At 43.2% G+C, this 20,490-nt stretch overlaps 1 long non-coding RNA gene across 1 annotated transcript in view; it reads right to left on the bottom strand.

Moving 5' to 3' along the window:
* Positions 1 to 16,540, bottom strand: part of LOC131236321 (uncharacterized) — a 40,057-nt gene extending 23,517 nt beyond the window's left edge. Inside the window, exons 1-2 of the long non-coding RNA XR_009166685.1 lie at positions 16,373 to 16,540; positions 16,182 to 16,267 (exon numbers count right to left, since the gene is read on the bottom strand). This is a non-coding gene — a long non-coding RNA (uncharacterized LOC131236321). The remainder of the gene's footprint in view (positions 1 to 16,181; positions 16,268 to 16,372) is intronic.
* Between the last annotated feature and the right edge of the window lie 3,950 nt (positions 16,541 to 20,490).

Here is a 20,490-nt window from a genome sequence, read left to right as displayed (position 1 = left end):
AGGTTTATGTTAAGGTTTAGGTTTAGGTTATAGGTTAAAGCTTTAGGGATTTGAGAATAGGTTAAGGTTTAGGTTTAGGAAATTGGGTTCGGGTTTGAGATCGGGTTTAGTTTGGGTTTAGGTTAGAGGTTTAGGTTTAGGTTAAGGTTTACGTTTAAGTTATATGTTATAGGTTATATGTTATAGCTTTAAGGAATTGAGAATAGGTTAAGGTTTAGGTTTAGGAAATCGGGTTCGGGTTTGGGATCAGGTTTAGGTTTGGGTTTTCAAGTTTAGGTTTAGGTTTAGATTAGGGAGTTGAGATTAGGATTAGGTGTAGGTTTTGGTTTTGGGATTTGAGAATACATTTAGGTTTTAGGTTATAGGTTTAGGTTTAGGTTTTAGGTTTAGGTTAAGGTTAGGTTATAGGTTATAGGTTATAGGTTATAGGTTAAGGTTATAGGTTTTTATTTAGGTTATAGGTTATAGGTTAAGGTTTAGGTTATAGGTTAAAGCTTTAGGGAGTTGAGAATAGGTTAAGGTTTAGGGTTAGGAAATCGGGTTCGGGTTTGAGATCGGGTTTAGTTTGGGTTTTCAAGTGTAGGTTTAGGTTTAGGTTAGGGAGTTGAGATTAGGATTTGGTGTAGGTTTAGGTTTTAGGATTTGAGAATACATTTAGGTTTTAGGTTTAGGTTTAAGTTTTAGGTTATAGGTTTAGGTTTAGGTTTTAGGTTTAGGTTAAGGTTAGGTTATAGGTTAAGGTTTAGTTTAGGTTAAGGTTATAGGTTTAGGTTTAGGTTTAGGTTGTAGGTTTTTGGTTATATGTTATAGGTTAATGCTTTAGGGATTTGAGAAGAGGTTAAGGTTTAGGTTTAGGAAATCGGGTTCGGGTTTGAGATCGAGTTTAGTTTGGGTTTTCAAGTTTAGGTTTAGGTTAAGGAGTTGAGATTAGGATTAGGTGTAGGTTTAGGTTAAAGGATTTGAGAATACATTTAGGTTTTAGGTTTTGGTTTTCGGTTTAGGTTTAGGTTATAGGTTTAGGTTTAGGTTATAGGTTTAGGTTAAGGTTAAGGTTTAAGTTATATGTTATAGGTTATATGTTATAGCTTTAAGGAATTGAGAATAGGTTAAGGTTTAGGTTTAGGAAATCGGGTTTGGGTTCGGGATCGGGTTTAGGTTTGGGTTTTCAAGTTTAGGTTTAGGTTTAGGTTAGGGAGTTGAGATTAGGATTAGGTGTAAGTTCAGGTTTTGGGATTTGAGAATACATTTAGGTTTTTGGTTTAGGTTTAGGTTTTAGGTTATAGGTTTAGGTTTAGGTTTTAGGTTTAGGTTAAGGTTAGGTTATAGGTTATAGGTTTTAGTTTAGGATATAGGTTATTGGTTAAGGTTTAGGTTATAGGTTAAAGCTTTAGGGATTTGAGAATAGGTTAAGGTTTAGGTTTAAGAAATCGGGTTCGGGTTTATGATCGGGTTGAGTTTGGGTTTTGAAGTGTAGGTTTAGGTTAAGGAGTTGAGCTTAGGATTAGGTGTAGGTTTAAGTTTAAGGATTTGAGAATACATCTATGTTTTAGGTTTAGGTTTAGGTTTTAGGTTTAGGTTATAGGTTTTAGCTTTAGGGAATTGAGAATAGGTTAAGGTTTAGGTTTAGGAAATCGGGTTCAGGTTTGGGATCGGGTTTAGTTTGGGTTTTCAAGTTTAGGTTTAAGTTTAGGTTAGGGAGTTGAGATTAGGATTAGGTGTAGGTTTAGGTTTTGGGATTTGAGAATACATTTAGGTTTTAGGTTTAGGTTCAGGTTATAGGTTATAGGTTTAGGTTTAGGTTTTAGGTTTAGGTTAAGGTTAGGTTATAGGTTAAGGTTTAGTTTATAGGTTTTAGTTTAGATTAAGGTTATAGGTTTTGGTTTAGGTTAAGGTTAAGGTTTAGGTTTAGGTTATAGGTTATAGGTTATAGGTTATAGGTTATAGGTTAAAGCTTCAGGGAATTGAGAATAGGTTAAGGTTTAGGTTTAGGAAATCGGGTTCGGGTTTGAGATCGGGTTTAGTTTGTGTTTTCAAGTTTAGGTTTTGGTTAAGGAGTTGAGATTAAGATTAGGTGTAGGTTTAGGTTTATGGATTTGAGAATACATTTAGGTTATAGGTTTAGGTTTCGGTTTTAGGTTATAGGTTTAGGTTATAAGTGAAGGTTAAGGTTTTTGTTATAGGTTTTGGTTTAGGCTTAGGTTTAGGGATGTTTAGGTTTAAGTTTAGGATTAGGTTATAGGTTAAGGTTTGGGGAATTGAGTTTAGGTTATAGGTTCAAGAAAGTTATAGGTTATAGGTTTAGGTTAAGGAGGTTATAGGTTTTGGGATTCGAGAATAGGTTTAGGTTATAAGTATAGGTTTAGGTTAGGTTATAGGTTAAAGTTTAGGAATTGAGTTTAGGTTAAAGGTTTAGGTTATATTTTATAGGTTTAGGTTGTAGTTATAGGTTTTGGATTTGAGAATAGGTTTAGTTTGTAACTTAAGGGTGTGGTCCCCTGCAAATACGGATATAAACATGGCCTACTCCAATGGCACTAACTCATTTCCAATGTCCTTCCATAGGAAATGAGTATCACCTTCATCATGGTCATTACTGTCCCATCTTCGTGGACTCGCTCAACATCCGATAGCTCCAAGCACATCCCACATCCGCTATCAGATTTCGAATAAACATAAACATGTCCTATCCAAATGGCCCCTCTCCAATGTTGTCCATAGGAAATGGACACTTCATCATGGTTATAATATCTCCTTCTACCTTGACGCTCATCCAATAATCGACGCACATCCGAGTCCGCCCATTAATTTCGAGCAACATAAACACGTTGGATACATTGAATTGCCTCGATCCAGTGATCCAAGGAACTAGTTGATACTATAATGTAACGCCCGAAATTCGGGGTCGAGCATAACTCAGCTCCCGAGTTCCAAAACATCACTTATGCAACATATTTAATGAATGATGTATGTTGACCGTATTAGTGCATAAAACATGGAATAGATTAAGCCAAAACACAGATATGATTCAGGGATAAGTGAATAAAGCAAGCGGAAGACTTATAGTAAAATATGTGTACAAGTGTAAACCCCTGAATTACATATACAAGCCAGATCGTATGAAAGTGTTATTTAACAAAATTATAAGTATCAAGTTACATCATTTCAGTTCCCAAAAAATAATCCCATGATCCCGCACATCAGACCGAGGCTCTCTAGAACCCGTCTGAAAACTGCATATAGGAGAAGGCAGCCTCGTCATCATCCAGCTCCCGCTCTAAGTCGCATCCACATCTCGCAACATCGAGCCTAAGACAGTAGTCCGGTGGGTGTTTAACACCGCCCCAGAAACGTGGGAGTGAGTGATCAACTCAGTGGAACAATAAGGCACTGGTTAACATGTTATCAGTTCAATCAAACAGTAATGATAAAGCAGGACAATTAAATAAATCCTAAGTACTCTTGTTAATGCAAGGATGAATGCAATATGATGCGTGCCCTCACGCGTACACCCTCAGCGTCTTCATCTTACGTTACGCATGACATCGCCTCAAAGTGCGCCACATCTACAAAGCACATGCAAATGCGGTGCATGGATATGATTACCAAGTTGTTATTAGTCCATTTCACACAGCAGGATTGGGAAGCTAAGATACCTTCCTCATATCACCATCCAAACAGTGATCCATACTAGGGTCGTCAATCCTAGACATCTCATACGATCATATGTTTGAGGTCGTAGCAAAGGGCTCGTCACCAATCAATGCACGCCTTTCGTCACCCTTACGGTATCCAGGTATGCTCGAGGTCACTACAAAGGGCTCGTCACCAATCAATGTAGGCCAACAGCACGAATATAATGTCCCATACCACCATAATCGGCTCACGAGTTTGATTGCTCACTGGTCACTACGGGGAGGCTCGTCACCCCAGCGTAGGCCGACAGCTCGACCACGGTGTCCCATACCACCATGTCCGGCTCATGAGTCTTAGCGGATCAAGTACCATAGTTAATAGGATTTCACTAGTAAGTTCGGTACCCTAGATTCAAGCAATAGCGTCCATACATGGTAAATATACATCGGACAATCGGGTTACTTGACGAACTCGACTAGCACGAGCGCACGTTGAGTTGAGCGACATGGAGTGCGCAAACACTCCGCGTGGCCGAACCACCGCCGACAACCCTAATACGACTCGGGTTCATCTAATACGTCCTACGTGGCGAAAGCAGCCTCAACCATGAACATAGGATCAATTACCGATTTCCTAGACTAAGGCATAGTCCCAACACCTTACACTACTACAGATAATCATATGGAATGTAAAACAGTAATGGAACATCAACTCAAATCATGGTACATACGCATCTGAAGAATCTCAACTTAATATAAATGTAAGCATATGCAATGCTTGAATTTAAATAACTTAGAATGTAACTGCATAAAGGAAATCATGCGCATCAATAGGAGTATTGAGAATCACTTCTCAACGCCCACAATTAGTGTAATAAGTTACACTTTGATCATTCATGCATTTCTACAAACACTTAGCATACATGGAACAACATACATGACGTATGTTGAAATACATGCATTTAGACAATTCCTTTTACCAAGGAGTTGTCATACATGCATCTAGCATACATACATGACAAATAATCATGGCAAACACAAGTGTATATTTTATACGTATACGGTACTTTATAAATACACATAGAATACACACATCTCAATATAACACATGCATATCAGGAAAGCAATGTAAACACAACATTTGGCATGTGAAATCTCATCCATAACAAGAATAAATCACTAACTGGCATTGAAAGCCTTGAAAACCATAACCTATACACTTAAAGTCCGCACCTTAAGCAAGGAAAGAACACCGAACTGATTTAGACGAGTTGTCTTCGTCAACGGCGATAGAATACCCTAAAATAAAGATAGAAATGAGATACAACAACACCAAGACTAATCTAAGCTCTAACACAGGTTAGGGTTAGGTTAACTTACCCCAAAAGAACTCAGAACCGTCAGAAGAACGATTCAAAGTGAAGGTTCAAAGATGAAGAAGAACAAGGAAGAATCCAAGATGATTCACCAACTTATCTCTCTCACTTTCTCTCTCTTTTCCACTCTCTTTCCAAGCTAGGGTTAGAGAAAATTCGTATGGAAAAGAGAGCTAGGGTTTAAGGACTATAAATAGGCCTACTATTGATGAAAATAACCGTAGGGACAAGGTATACTTAGGTTATAACCAAAGTAAGCCTCTCTCGATCCAACGAAGCACTTCTGGTGGGCCTATAACCACGAAAGGTCGGACTTAAGCTCATTGACCATGGATCTAGGTCAGGCTGAGTTTTCGTACCGACCGGACAGATCAGCCGTGGCGGACCACACTCAATTCAACGGTTACGGAATCTCGATCAGGTCCACAAGCACTAGGATATGCCTGGGCCACCTATCCTGATCAGAGGGTGAAATTGGGTCAGAATCCAATGGTCAGATAGCTTAAAATCGTCGCGCAAGCGACATGACTCAGATTTCATAAAAGCTTATTAAATCCCAACCGTTCTCACACTCTTCACTCCGAGCTCAAACAAATCGACCCAGAACATCACATGGACTTGATTTTCGAGGAGATGGTCAAGCCCAACTCGGTGACCGCAACAGCCTAAGATCATCGCTATCGGACTTTCGACGCGCGGTCCAGGTCCGATCCAGATCTTCCAAAAATTCCCCAGAACAACTGGATTTAGCGATGGATCCCAGATTTCAGAGTAACGTAGCGCTAACTAATCTACACGTTTAGAGCCATGCAAATACAATTTAAAGTGATTGATGCGAATTTCACAAGCGATCGAGTATAGCGCTAATTACCCCAAAAATAACTACTTAAGGAAAGATTAGCACAAAAATTTCAAGGTCGTTACAATCTACCCCCCTTAAAGAAAATTTTGTCCTCGAAATTCATACCTTCATATAATCCTCAAGGATCAGAGGGTAGGTCTTTCTGACCTCAGCTTTAGATTCCCAAGTAGCCTCTTCCACACCATGATGCGTCCATAGCACCTTCACAAGAGGGATAACCTTGCTACGCAATACCTGCTCCTTCCTGTCGAGAATACGCGTCGGTCGCAGTACATAAGTGGCATCCTCACTCAACTGCACTTGCTCCCAACTGATAATATCGAAGGATCAAGAACGTACTTCTTCAGCATAGAAACATGAAATACGTTATGCACGCCCGCAAGAGGTGTGGGCAAAGCAAGGCGGTATGCTACCGCTCCCACTCGATCCAGAACTTGAAATGGACCAATAAATCTCGGCGTCAGCTTCCCCTTCTTACCGAACCGCAGAACTCCCTTCATAGGAGAGACCTTCAGAAACACATGGTCTCCCACTACAAACTCAAGCGGTCGACGCCTCGTATCAGCATAACTCTTCTGCCTACTCTGCGCTGTCAGAAGTCGATGTCGAATGATGTCAACCTTCTCTGAAGTCACCTGCACCAACTCTGGGCCAAGCAAACTACGCTCACCAATCTCTGCCCAACAATGTGGCGCTCTGCACGGGCGACCATACAATGCCTCATAGGGAGCCATACCGATACTCGCCTGGAAACTATTATTATACACAAACTCTGCATACTGAAGACAATCATCCCAACTGTCTTTGAAATCCTAAACACAAGCTCGCAACATATCTTCCAGGACTTGATTCACGCGCTCCGTCTGCCCATCTGTTTGCGGATGAAACGCGGTGCTGAACTTCTGTTTCACACCCATTGCTTCCTGGATACGAGTTCAGAAGTTAGATGTATTACTCGTGTCTCTATCAGACACGATCTCCAGGGAAACTCCATGCAGACGCACTACCTCCTTGATATACAACCTAGCCAACTCGTCTGCAGAGTAAGTGACTCTAATCGGTAAGAAATGCGCCGACTTCGTTAATCGATCGACGATCACCCAAATAGAGTCAAATCCCTTTCTTATCCTCGGCAACCCAGAAATAAAATCCATAGAGATGAAATCCCACTTCCATTCAGCTATGGGCATGGGCTGCAACAACCCAGGTGGTTGGCGATGCTCTGCCTTGACCTGCTGGCACGTGAGACAACGAGAAACAAATTCAGCAATCTGGACCTTCATATTGTCCCACCAATAAGACCTCTTCATATCCTGATACATCTTCGTGCTACCTGGATGCATCGCAAGTTTAGAACTATGGGCTAACTCGAGAACCTCACGTCTCAAGTCAGGGATGTCAGGAACACATAACCGGCCACGAAAACGTAGGCCCCCATCAGAACTAACACTCCAATCGGAGTTCTCATCTGTACCAACCCGCTGCCTCATCTTCACCAAAAGCTCATCATCTGCCTGAGCTGCAACGATCCTCTCGTCGATAACGGGCTGTACACGAATGTGTGCGATAACCTCATACGGCTCAACCACCGTAAGCTTCTGCTCAAAATCGCGCACGAACTCCAACATATCCCACTCTGCTATCATCAGCGGAGCCGCAAACTCAATAGCCTTCTTGCGACTCAACGCATCTGCCACAAGGTTCGCCTTGCCCGGATGGTAAGAAACATCGAACTTGAAGTCCTTCAATGTTTCCATCCATCGGCGCTGCCTCATATTCAAATCACGCTGCGTGAAAATATACTTAAGGCTCTTGTGGTCGCAAAAGAGCTCGAACTCCTCACCATAGAGGTAATGTCTCCAAAGCTTTAATGTGAAGATGACAGCTGCCAATTCCAGGTCGTGCGTAGGGTAATTCTCTTCGTGTTTCCTCAACTGACGCGAAGCATAAGCAATCACCCTGTCCTTCTGCATAAGGACACAACCCAGGCCAACGCGAGAGGCGTCAGTATATATAATATACTTAACCCCTTGCTCTGGCAATACTAGCACAGGGGCGGACGTCAACTTGTCCTTCAGCTCCTGAAAAGCTAACTCCGCCTGCTCACTCCAAGCAAACTTCAAATCCTTCCGTGTCAGCTGCGACAACGGTCTGGCAATCTTCGAGAAGTCCTGAATAAAGCGTCGATAATAGCCTGCAAGACCCAGAAAACTCCTCACCTCAGTAACTGAACCAGGCTGCTTCCAGTCCTGCACTGCAGCTACCTTGGCAAGGTCGACGGCTATTCCTTCCTTGGACACCACATGTCCCAGGAACTTGACTTCCTCTTTCCAGAAATCACACTTCTTGAACTATGCGAAAAGCTGATGCTCCCTAAGAGTATCCAAAACCGCTCTTAAGTGCTCCTCGTGCTCTGCCCGGCTCGCCGAATAAATCAAGATGTCATCGATAAAGACAATGACGAATCGAAACAGGAATGGCCGAAACACCCTGTTCATCAGATCCATGAACACGGCCGGTGCGTTCGTCAGACCGAACGACATCACAAGGAACTCATAATGACCGAAGCTGGTCCTAAAAGCGGTCTTCTGCACGTCTCCATCCTTGACGCGCAACTGATGATACCCTGACTGCAGATCAACCTTCGAAAAGTACCGTGCCCCCTTCAACTGATCAAACAGATCATCAATCCTGGGCAAAGGGTACTTATTCTTCACAGTTACCAAATTCAACCTGCGATAATCAATACACAATCGCAAGGAACCATCCTTCTTCTTCACAAACAAAACAGGTGCTCCCCAAGGAGACACACTAGGCCGAATAAAACCCAAATCCAACAAACCATCTATCTGCTTCCTCAACTCCTCCATTTCACTCGGAGGCATACGATAGGTGGGTAAAGAAATGGGCGCCGCACCAGGCATAAGATCGATAGCAAAATCAATCTCACGCTGAGGAGGTAATCCAGGAATCGACTCAAACACATCTTCAAACTCCTGAACTACCGGCGTACTAACCAACGCCGATTCGGCCGAACTCTCCAACAGAGAAGAATAAAAATCAATACGAAGAGGGTAACTGACCTGAACTGGGAAAGTAACAGTCTCGCCCTCAGGTCCATGGATCGTCACTGATCTAGCTTCACAATCAATCTCAGCTCGCATCCTCGTGAGCCAATCCATACCCATAATAACATCGTAGTGATAAAGCGGTGCGACTAGCAAATCAACACGGATCGATCCACTTCCCAGATCGACCAAACAATCCATACAACGCTTGCCCAAAGCAGAGGAAATCCCCGTAGCGGTAGTAAGCGTCACTCCTTGCATAGGAACAGATCTCAAACCCAAACGCCTAACTGCCGCATAAGATATAAGAGAAGTAGTGGACCCTGTATCCACTAACACAGAAACGGGAATACCTTCAATATGCGCTGTCACCTCAAAGGACCTCGGCACTAAGTCAGACATAGGCGCTTCAGCTGAAAGCGCATGAACACGAGCCTGCTGCTGACGATTCGGCGGAGGAACCATGGGCCGCTGAGGTGGCCTGAAACCAGGAACTGCAGGTCTGAAGGATGGATGAGCTGGCGCTGATCGAAGAGGAGGAGGAGAAATAACCTGAGGCATCGGACGGCTAACCCTCTGCGGTGGAGTAAAACCACCTGCTCGCATACGGGAAAAGCAGAAACGGTCCAAGTGCCCCACCTTCCCACAATAAGAACATCTAAGATCAGCTCTCATCTGCTGAGCGGGCGGCGCTGAACGCCTCGGAGGAGAATCAACTCGCGGCCTCTTGCCAAGGAAAGGTGCACCCTGAAAGTCCGGTCGCGGCCTAGGAACCATCGGTGCTCGCATGCGGGACGCTCTATCTCCGTCCTGCTCTGCTCGCAAGGACATGCTCACCAGCTCCGCATAAGAAGAAATGCTAGCACAGCAAATCTTCGATCGGATCTCAGGTCTCAGTCCCTCAGAAAAATGCCGCATCCTCATCGGCTGATCACCCAGGATCAAAGGAACATACCGCCCCAACTCAGTAAACCGGTTCTCATACTCCGTAACCGACAACCCTCCCTGGCGGAGGCGAAGGAACTCACTCTCCTTCTCATGTCGGTACGTAACCGGGAAATACTTCTCGTGGAAGCGTGCCTCAAACGCCTGCCACGACCACACAAAATCCTCCTCGACAGTGCGAAGAACACTGTCCCACCACAGACTGGCCTCCTTCTCAAACATGAAGGAGGCAAGCTCAACCTACTCAACCTCAGAGCAGTGCAGCGGTCTCAGTATCTTAGAGATGCAGTCAATCCAATAGTCGGCCTCCTCGGGTCTATGAGAACCCGTAAATGTAGGAGGTCGCAAGCGCTGAAATCGCTCGAAAGTGCCGCTGGCACTGGCGCTCCCAGATGGAGGCATAGGTGAAACAGGTGGAGTCGCCCCCACTGACTGAGCAAAGATGCCAGCCATGGAAGAGAGGAACTCCTGTTGTTGCTACTGCTGCTGCTGCTGCTGCTAAATCTGCTGCTACTGCATCAACAACATCATCTGCTCAAACCTATCAGACGGTGGAGCAGCTGAAGGTGCACGGCTCGGCTCAGGAACCGAGGGCGTGACTGGAGGAGCCATAGGTGTCGGCCCAACACCGGTATGAGACGGGCCTGCCTGTGGATCCGTCTGGCTATCGCTCAAGGGAGGAACCCCAGCAAGCAACTCAACCAAAGAGAGACGGGCCGAAGTCTTCGAACCCTTAGGAGGCATCCCTACATTCAACAGAGGATGCAACCTGTCAGATTCTAAGTCACATAATCCATCCACACAACAACACAGCACAACTCCAAAGGCAAACAACATGCATTCCATTAATCAAAATCGGCGCAATACAAGTAGTGCAGCAATACATGAATCACGACTAGGAAAGCATAAGAACAACAACATCTAACACTTCAAACAACCATAGCAACTACAACAACCACAAACAACTACAACAACTACAACACTCCAACTACAAGCCAACAACGGCTACACACAGAAGGAAAACACCAAACAAAGCAAAAATGGCCACGACGACAGCTACTCGTCGAAATCAGGAGATGGAGGCGGAGCACCCTTATCCTGCAAGCAACATAGGATAGACTTCAGCGTCCGAGACACCTTCTTAAACTTATGTTTAACAAGGGCTCGAAGATCAACCATATCCTGGCGTAAAACAGCCTGCCCTTCTTCAAGCCGTGTAAGACGGGCATCTCTGGCAGTCTGCTCTGCGCCCTGCTCTGGCGCCACAGGAGGAGAGCTATCACTCGAATCCTGTGCCTCAATCTCTTCCTCGTCTTGCTCTGTTTCTTCCTCAGACTCCGCACCACCTTCAGCATAACTCTCTTCATCACCGCTCTCAGACTCAGCCTCACCCTCTGAGGCAAGCCGACCAGAACCAACCTCCATCAGCTTAAGAGTCCTCAGATTGATATGACGAACAGGAACCGGCTTCTCAGCTCCAAGCCTATAGCCAAACTCATGTGCAATCTTGCAAATGAGGCGGCCAAAGGGAAGCGACTCGGTCCTTCTACTCGAACGAGCGATGAGAATAATCTGGCGCAGGACGTACGTCAGCACACACAACTTCGCTTCCTGCCCCACCTGATATAGGAAATCCACCATCAGGCGCGTACACTCGCTGCGATTGCTCCACCTTGGATATACATTGAACGTAAAGATGTGGTGAAGCAAACGGAAGTCGTCCGTCATGAAGGAAGCCAGAAGACTCCTATTCGGCTGCCATTCGACCAGACGACCATACAAGGATCGGGTGCGACGATCCCTCTCGCGCACACTGTCCACATTCTTCTTGCTAGCATGCACTTCACCAAGTGACACCTTCAGGAGTCGGGATATCAAAGCAACATTGACAATACCCACTTGACCGCTACCACAAGGAATCTTGCACTACAGAGGCTCCAGCGAAGGATCCAGAATGTTGGCATAAAAGGCTCGAACAGTGCTAGCATTCAAGCGATACTCGCCTTCGAACAAGGGACCCCAACCAGCCCCTTCCAGGCACTCCAACAACATGAACTCACCAAAGAGCCGTGAATCAACATGAGCCTCAAAAAGGACTCTACGACTTTCATAGGCTCCATGTGACAACTCCGCCAACAAGGTCCTACTAACGGGAGCTCGAGGATCAAGGTCCCGCTTCGTCTGGAATTCACGAGTGGCGGACGTGCTCGCGGCGGCACCTCTCGGCCTCCGTGCACGGGTTGGGCTGCTCGGCCCGGCTTCATCCACGGGCGCTCTCTTCTTCCCCATCAAGGAAAGAAGGGAAGAAATGGAAAAGATGGCCGTCACAATCTCAAAGAGGGCCATGAGAAATGAGAGAAAGAGAGAAATAGGAAGATGGTGAAGCTTCCACACAACTATTAGCCAAATAGGGAATGCAAGGGCTCAAATGAGAAGGAAAGAAAGAGAAATCAGCAATGGGCAGGAAGATTTGGAGATGGGGTGATGGGTTTGCACGAAAATGGGAGGAAGAAGAAGATTTGAGAGAGATTTGAGAGGGTTTGGAGAGGATTTTGAAGAAAGGGAGAGCTTGGGAGTGGGTTTTGTGAAGGAAATAGGTAAAAGGAATGGGTTTTAAGGTAAAACCGTAGAGGGGTGGGCCACACTAGGCCTGAGATGCGTCGGCCCGCTGCGGCCCGGCCCGCCAAGCCCGCTGACCGGCGATCCCTCGCCGAACCGGCGATGGCATCGCCGGTCTCTGGACATATCGGCGATGCCTCGCCATTTTGGCGAGGCCCTCCTGGTCCCCCATGGTCCAAAACATGTGGTCCCCCCTGGGTCCCACAGAAAATGCCCCGATTGGCCCCTTGCGTAGTTTGACGCCTATCGGGTCATTCTGACAGAAATCTGATTCAAATAGCGATTTCTGGAAGGTTTAAAGATGAAAAAGGAAAGATAGACCGTCTAAACTCATTAATAGAGGGTCTGGGAAAGGTTTCGGGTTGCTGTGTGTGATCAGGTAAGAGTACAGACTCGATCTCGGCGAAGGTTTTCAAGAAACTTTCGCCGATAGAAGCTACGGAGCACAAACACAAAGCGATGATAGACCCGCACCCAAATACACTAAAGTGGCGACAACGTGCGGTGTGTGACCATAACCCAGGTCCGGTTTAATCCAGATCATGCTCTGATACCAACTTGTAACGCCCTGAAATTCGGGGGTCGAGCATAACTCAGCTCCCGAGTTCCAAAACATCACTTATGCAACATATTTAATGAAGGATGTATGTTGACTGTATTAGTGCATAAAACATGGAATAGATTAAGCCAAAACACAGATATGATTCAGGGATAAGTGAATAAAGCAAGCGGAAGACTTATAGTAAAATATGTGTACAAGTGTAAACCCCTGAATTACATATACAAGCCAGATCGTATGAAAGTGTTATTTAACAAAATTATAAGTATCAAGTTACATCATTTAAGTTCCCAAAAATAATCCCATGATCCCGCACATCAGACCGAGGCTCGCTAGAACCCGTCTGAAAACTGCATATAGGAGAAGGCAGCCTCATCATCATCCAGCTCCCGCTCTGCCTCAGAAGTCGCATCCACATCTGCAACATCAGAGCCTAAGACAGAGTCTGGTGGGTGTTTAACACCGCCCTAGAAACGTGGGAGTGAGTGATCAACTCAGTGGAACAATAAGGCACTGGTTAACATGTTATCAGTTCAATCAAACAGTAATGATAAAGCAAGACAATTAAATAAATCCTAAGTACTCTTGTTAATGCAAGGATGAATGCAATATGATGCGTGCCCTCACGCGTACACCCTCAGCGTCTTCATCTTACGTTACGCATGACATCGCCTCAAAGTGCGCCACATCTACAAAGCACATGCAAATGCGGTGCATGGATATGATTACCAAGTTGTTATTAGTCCATTTCATACAGCAGGATTGGGAAGCTAAGATACCTTCCTCATATCACCATCCAAACAGTGATCCATACTAGGGTCGTCAATCCTAGACATCTCATACGATCATATGTTTGAGGTCGTAGCAAAGGGCTCGTCACCAATCAATGCACGCCTTTCATGCCCTTACTACCACAGATCGGCTCGTCACCTCCTTGCGGTATCCAGGTATGCTCGAGGTCACTACAAAGGGCTCGTCACCAATCAATGTAGGCCGACAGCACGAATATAGTGTCCCATACCACCATAATCGGCTCACGAGTTTAGTTGCTCACTGGTCACTACGGGGAGGCTCGTCACCCCAGCGTAGGCCGACAGCTTGACCACGGTGTCCCATACCACCATGTCCGACTCATGAGTCTTAGCGGATCAAGTACCATAGTTAATAGGATTTCACTGGTAAGTTCGGTACCCTAGATTCAAGCAGTAGCGTCCATACATGGTGAACATATATCGGACAATCGGGTTACTTGACGAACTCGACTAGCACGAGCGCACGTTGAATTGAATGACATAGAGTGCGCAAACACTCCGCGTGGCCAAACCACTGCCGACAACTCTAATACGGCTCAGGTTCGTCTAATACGTCCTACGTGGCGAAAGCAATCTCAACCACGAACATAGGGTCAATTACCGATTTCCTGGACTAAGGCATAGTCCCAAACACCTTATACTACAACAGATATTCATATGAAATGTAAAACAATAATGGAACAACAACTTAAATCATGGTACATATGCATCTGAAGAATATCAACTTAACATAAATGTAAGCATATGAAATGCTTGAATTTAAATAACATGGAATGTAACTTGCATAAAGGAAATCATGCGCATGAATAGGAGTGTTGAGAATCACTTCTCAACGCCCGCATTTAGTGTAATAAGTTACACTTTAGATCATTCATGCATTTCTACAAACACTTAGCATACATGGAACAACATACATGACGTATGTTGAAATACATACACTTAGACAATTCCTTTTACCAAGGAGTTATCATACATGCATCTAGTATACATACATGACAAATAATCATGGCAAACATAAGTGCATATTTTATACGTATACGGTACTTTATAAATACACATAGAATACACAAATCTCAATATAGCACATGCATATCAGGAAAGCAATGTAAACGCATCATTTGGCATGTGAAATCTCATCCATAACAAGAATAAATCACTAACTGGGATTGAAAGCCTTGAAAACCATAACCTATACACTTAAAGTCCGCACCTTAAGCAAGGAAAGAACACCGAACTGATTTAGACGAGTTGTCTTCATCAACGGCGATAGAATACCCTAAAATAAAGATAGAAATGAGATACAACAACACCAAGACTAATTTAAGCTCTAACACAGGTTAGGGTTAGATTAACTTACCCCAAAAGAACTCAGAACCGTCAGAAGAACGATTCAAAGTAAAAGTTCAAAGACGAAGAAGAACAAGGAAGAATCCAAGATGATTCACCAACTTATCTCTCTCACTTTCTCTCTCTTTTCCACTCTCTTTCCAAGCTAGGGTTAGAGAAAATTCGTATGGAAAAGAGGGCTAGGGTTTAAGGACTATAAATAGGCCTATTCTTGATGAAAATAACCCTAGGGTCAAGGTATACTTAGGTTATAACCAAAGTAAGCCTTTCTCGATCCAACGAAGCACTTCTGGTGGGCCTATAACCACGAAAGGTCGGACTTAAGCTCCTTGACCATGGATCTAGGTCAAGCTGAGTTTTCATACCGACCGGCTCTTCAGATCAGCCGTGGCGGACCACACTCAAAACAATGGTCACAGAAACTCGATCAAGTCCACAAGCACTAGGATATGCCTGGGCCAACTATCCTGATCAGAGGGTGAAATTGGGTCAGAATCCAACGGTCAGATAGCTTAAAATTGTAGCGCAAGCGACACGACTCAGATTTCATAAAAGCTTATTAAATTCCAACCGTTCTCACACTCTTCACTCCGAGCTCAAACAAATCGACCCAGAACATCACATGGACTTGATTTTCGAGGAGATGGTCAAGCCCAACTCGGTGACCGCAACAGCCTAAGATCATCGCCATCGGACTTTCGACGCGCGGTCCAGGTCCAATCCAGATCTTCCAAAAAATCCCTAGAACAACTGGATTTAGCGATGGATCCCAGATTTCAGAGTAACGTAGCGCTCACTAATCTACACGTTTAGAGCCATGCAGATACAATTTAAAGTGATTGATGCGAAATTCACAAGCAATCGAGTAAAGCGCTAATTACCCCAAAACAACTACTTAAGGAAAGATTAGCACAAAAATTCCAAGGTCGTTACACATGAGAGCAGAGAAGTGTTGACTCACTTGTTCACTTTAACCCAAGTAACTTTTAGTGTTTCCTTCTTTTCATCAAGCTCTTCAATCACCTTCTTGATTTTTGACTTATCATTCTAAGCAAGAGAAGAATATAGTAAACAAACAACTTCAGACATAAACAAATTCAATTAAAAAAAAAAGATGAGATCCTTTACAGGCTGAGAAATACAACAATATACCTCAATGATGTTTTTCTTGGATAATAAGTCATTGTATTCATCTTCAGCTTTCTCGAACATTGCCATAACTTTTTTGTTGACCCTCTTCTCAAGGCTGAAAGCAATCAATCAGATTAACTGAGATGCATGTCCATTAACCTTCTTCTTTTTAAAAAAATGCAAAACCAAACATCAATTAGGTGTTGAATCATACTATTTCATTATCATGGAAAAGAAAACAAAGAAGTGTGTGCTCTTGAATGCAAAACCAAACATCAATTAGGTGTTGAATCATACTATTTCATTGATTTTCCAGGGAAGTATGCTCTTGAATGACTGCATCCTTCTCCATAATGAGCCTCTCTCTTTCGTTTTCAAAGTCATAAATCCTTTCACAATTGAATGCATCGAAATTTTAAAATAAGCATGTGCAAGAATGCACCAATTACAATAAGAAGCGTGTGCAAGAATGCACCTTGTTGTTTATTGAAGATGGAATTGAATCAGTCTTGTTTTTATTGGGATTGCTTTTGCCTACATTGATGCTCAAATGCGAGACACATCCCATGAAAATATCTGCAGTTCCAGATCAAACCTATAAATCAACAGCAAAATAGATGTGCAGTTTGGGTAGTATCGCACAAGTGAGCAATGTACATACCAGCTGATTTATTTATGAATCAACAAACTCTATGTAGCTCCAATTGATTTCCTCTTTTGTGTACTCTTCCTATTCCATTTTAAAGATATGCTGTCAGTACACAACCCAAGAAAAAATCAAGATATTAGAGGTTTCCAAGATAGAGGCAACAACTTGTTATGGAGTAAGCTAACCTGGTTAAAATGCTGTTGCAGCTTCTCATTTGTGAAATTAATGCAGAACTGCTCAAAATTGTTTACCATGAAATATAAGGAAATATCAAACATACAATTTGTAATGTATAGTGCAGGGGCTGGACACAGGTCCATTGCCTGATTTTTTTTGTTGGTTTCAGCCCAGATGGAAGGCCCAATTGAGGTCTGGCCTGGACTGATTTGCTGCCCATAAAAAGCCTAGCTGTAAGGTTGGTACTAAGGGCCTATTTGAGGCCAGATTCTAGTGCAGATCAAGGCCCTGTCGGGGCCTGATTTCATCTCAAATCGAACCCATCTGGAGCTTGTTTTTAGCACGCAGCACGACCTAGATGGAGGCTGTTTGGATCCAGGTTTCAGGGCCTGACCGTGAGCCATGTCCGGCCTGATTGCGAGGCATCTGAAATGCGTTTCTCAGCCCTCTGCGTGGTCTGATGGAAGGCCTTATTTCTGGCTCAAAACACTTTCTCAACTAGTCTACACTCAGCCCATATCTCTGTGCATTTCATGGCCAGTAGAAGGTCCGACTGAGGGCTGATTTTTAGCATCTTTACGGCTTATCTGGGAGGTATTTCGACTTAGATTTGGGCCTGGCTGAAGGGTGTTTTTCAGCTCCCTTGTGTGGCCTGAAGAAGGCCTGGTTTCAGCCTAAGGTTGAGGCCTGTTTATAGCTTGGATAGAAGCCCATTTAAAGGTCTGTTGCAGCTCTCTACACGGCCCAGTTTGAGGTTAGTTTCAGCTCGCAGCATGGCCTCCAAACGTGGCTGGAACCTTTATGAAAGGAAGAAGGAAAATAAGAGAAGTTCTATGTAATCATCAAATGCATAAAAGCAATGATCTCTAGAACAAAAACCCCATACATGAATGATGAACAAGAATTCCATCATTTTAAACATCATTCAGTACAGAGTCAAATCGATACTAGTGGAATTGACGGTTTGGTTAGTCCACCAAATGGTCTATTCCATTAACAAACATAGAAAGGAAATGGGAGTCTGGTTTGTCATTGGCATTGAAATAATGGCCCTAACTTTCAATAGAAAGGAGAAGATGGAGGATACCGTACCCATACTACTTGAACTACCATTTGTCAGGACCACCATGTTTTGATTTTCGTTTTCACTTTGGGGTTTTTCCTCAGCAAAGCTAGCTCCTTTAGCAGCCCAATTGCATCTTATTTGTCTATTTCCGAGCCATTTACCTGACAGGAGCATAGTAAAATCAAAGAAAAATACCATGTACAAGCATTCTGACAAACCCAAAATTTGCAAACCCCAGATGCCTTACCAGTCAAGTCATTGATAGCATTCTCTGCATCTGAGGTCCTCAAATAATAGTAGAAGAAGCCAGAAAACTATTAAAATTAACCATCAAGCATTTTAAAAATCCCTCTCAGATAATGAAGGAAAAGTACACAACTCACCTCGATGCCCATTCTCCCTCCTCCTTTACCCGAGCTTGGGACCGACAATGCAAGGAGTTGCATTGGCGGAGTTAAAAAGGGGTTTTGGCTCCATTTGGTTTGTGACAACCAAATAGAGTCTAATATGTTTAAATATAGAGTATAAAATTCATTCAAAATTATAAAAACCAAACCAAAAAACATATAGAGTAACCAAAAAAAATAAGCGAAACATCAATAAAAAGTAACTAAAAACCAAACAAAGTTCTGAGTTCATCAATATAAAGTAACTAAAGTGCCAAATTAGTTCAAAATTAACCCAAAAAACAAGCGAAACATCATATAAAGTAACGAAAAAAAGCATCCACACTAAGTTCAATTATAGAGTACCAAATTTGTTCAAATTATCAAAATCTCAAAGATTCCTTCCCCCATTGCACAAGTTATCTCGGACCAGCCTCTCCAAGTGTAGATGCGAACCCATCTTCTTCCACAAACAAGTGTCAGGATGTATAATCTCAGTCGGGGTAATAATAAAAGCTCCCTCCTCCAATGGTTCGCAATGGACAACTGCATTTGGATTAACTTCGTGTACTTGACCACAAGCAACTACATCACGATTTCCCCAACCAAGCAAGTCGCATCTCTTACCGATATATATAACATCCAGTACACATATAAAATGGCATTAGTATTGTTATCATTTATAAAATAATTGTAAGTTCAATACAGTAGAAAATTTACACTTGCATACCGATGATGCCTGAGCAGATTTAGCAATTGTTGGTGATGAGAGGTTTTGAGTAGATTATGCGTGTTGCTGCATCTCCATCCAGGCCTCCATCTTGGCCAATAATTTCTTTATATCAAATATCTCCTGCACTAGGCTATCTCTTTCTTTTATCAAATTCTCTACCTTTGAATAGGTAGGGGTTGACATCTTCAGTCCTGTCTTGGTTATTGAGCAACCTAGACCCCGCATTCGCCCTCTACTGTCAGAACCAACCAACTGTAAAATATTACAAATCAAGTTATTAGAAAATTCATAATTACCATGAATCTCACTGTCATTTTTAAATTTTATTATTACCTGTGTAAGGGCATCGTCAACGCTGGTAATCTTAGATTAAGGATTGGTAGAATAAAGCTCATCTAATTTTTCCTACGACAAAATACAAATGGATGTAAAATAATTCAAAGTTATACATTGGCATCTCATAAAGGTACTGGTTAGTGGTAGAAGAGGATGTACTTAAAACACGGTCAGGATACTGGACAACTTTGTCCTTGCTTGTATGGGCTCTTAAGTAAACATCACATCTACCTATCTCGGCATCAGAGGTAAGATTCCTCTCCTTCGCCTTTGGCACATTACATATTAATGGAGTTAGATGAGTGATAATTCAAAAGTAAATTCAATATTAAACTATAATACCTATATTTATAAATAAATAATGCATACCATCTGATGGCGAATAACGGCCATACTGTTCCTCCCAAGACACGCAAGTCCTTTTAGCTTGGACCGATTGACTTTATTCCTTTCGCTTGCTCTCTTGAATTCCTCAATGCTATGTTGATTCACGAAGACCAACCAATCCTCCATAGGGATACCTGGGGGGGCAGGACTATCTCTCACAACTGTAAGATCCTTGTCTTTAATATATTTTCCAGTCAACCTTTTCTTGTAATTCCGCCATATTTTCTTAATGCGTTTTGTTACGTATGTAAGACTCGCATCCCAACTTTAACCCTCAAACTCATAAGCCCGTGACAATGACTCTATGATCATTTGAATGTGTACATGAGGCAGCTGGCGAAAGTCCTGGTATATGATCGGGATATGATTACGGGTGAGGATACCGATATTCGATGCAAAGTGCTT

Source organism: Magnolia sinica, unplaced genomic scaffold (genome assembly GCF_029962835.1).
Source record: "Magnolia sinica isolate HGM2019 unplaced genomic scaffold, MsV1 ctg363, whole genome shotgun sequence".
NCBI lineage: Eukaryota > Viridiplantae > Streptophyta > Magnoliopsida > Magnoliales > Magnoliaceae > Magnolia > Magnolia sinica.
The sequence above is the reverse complement of the archived record's forward strand: the minus strand, read 5'-3'. Positions and strand labels throughout refer to the sequence as shown.